The sequence below is a fragment of the Pteropus vampyrus genome, unplaced genomic scaffold (genome assembly GCF_000151845.1).
Source record: "Pteropus vampyrus isolate Shadow unplaced genomic scaffold, Pvam_2.0 Scaffold141, whole genome shotgun sequence".
Classification (NCBI taxonomy): Eukaryota; Metazoa; Chordata; class Mammalia; order Chiroptera; family Pteropodidae; genus Pteropus; species Pteropus vampyrus.
In genome coordinates this window covers 4,520,773-4,522,334 of record NW_011888922.1, presented here as the reverse complement: position 1 = coordinate 4,522,334, position 1,562 = coordinate 4,520,773, and positions in this window count along the sequence as shown.

Genomic DNA, 1,562 nt, shown 5'->3' with positions numbered 1-1,562 from the left:
TTTTTTTTTCTTTATGTGAATGCAAGACCTTGACCACTTTTCGTGGGCCCTGTCTCACTTTTTGGCGGGGGGAGGGGGGAACGAGCAACCCAGAGAAACTAGAGATTGTCTCTCCTTAAGGAACAGGTTTATCTACTATTCATTATAAAATGTTGAATCTCCCAAGCTCAGGGTTCTTTGCCTGTGACACCACCCACTGCATGTGTAGGCATCCATCTAGGCCTATTCTGCATCACTTGGGGGGCATGGGAAAATGGCACAAATATCATGCTCACATTACTTCCTGTACTACAAATAATAAATAATAAAGTTCTTTGCCTCTTATCCAGGAATCTTATGTCTTCTGCCAGTATCCATGAAAAAATAGTAGGTTAACTTGTTAAATGTTTGCAAGTAGGATAAAATTCTAGACCATAGACGACTATGACAGTTTTGGTAAAAAGGATGGGATCCTGACATGTGTGGCTTTCTAGAAGAGAAAGTGCTTGGGCCAGGTGAGGGGATGCAAGAAGATAAGGGCTGATCAGCACAATGGGCTGAATTGATAGCTGTCATCTTTGCCCTAGACAATTCCTAGAGATGGGATATGTTATATTTTTACTGACTCTCTGGCTCTTGTCAATGGCCTAGACTTATGGTCTGTCTCTTGGAAAACTACCGACTGTCAGATTAAAGACACTCTTTGGGGCCACAAACTAGTAATTAATTACAGCTATTAATTGAACTGTCTGGGTCACTCATGTAGATACCTACAGTGGGGACTCATTGATGAGACCAACTGAAGTCAAGCTGCAGATGGAGCCTGTACCACTGATTGTCACCATTGTTGCCTGGATCCATCGTCATAGCAAATGTGGCATTACACCCACCATCGTAGCCTGGGCACAAAGTAAAACACTTATGTTTCTGATGCACAGGCTACTGCTGCATGTCAGAATTGTGACTCCTGTCATAGGTCCTGTGTGTCTAGCCATGAGTGAGGCAACATAGCACAGGGCATGAACTCCACCCTCTCCTGGCCAATTGGCTATATGTTCCCTCTGGAGGTTACCAGTAGTGCCTCGCCACTGTTAACATTTCTGAAGGTTACAGTGTTGCTGTTAGTCAACTCCACACTATTTTGAACCTGAAACTATTCTGTCTCATATTTTTGTTTTTCTTGACTACATGCAGTCTGACAGTGGAGCAACTTTTACTGCAGAAGCCACTCAACAGTGGGGTGATAGCCACGGTATTTATTTGGACCTTCCACTCTTCCATCCATAGGCGTGTAGTAGTGTCGAATGTTGAAACAGCCTATTCAAAAAATGTACTCAGAAGACTTCTCACTCTACCTCTCTTACCTTGTCTTGGTCAACACACCTTAGTAAGGCAATTTGGTCACTGAATGTGGTTGTCCCTAGAAAGCAATCACTTCCTCTTGACTGCTGTGTTAGTATTCTCCAAAGAAGCAGTAAATAAGATATGTGTTTGTATAAAGAGATGTATTATAAGGAATGGGAACACATGATTTTGGAAGCTAAGAAGTCCCATGATCTGTCTGCAAGCTAGATACCCAGGAG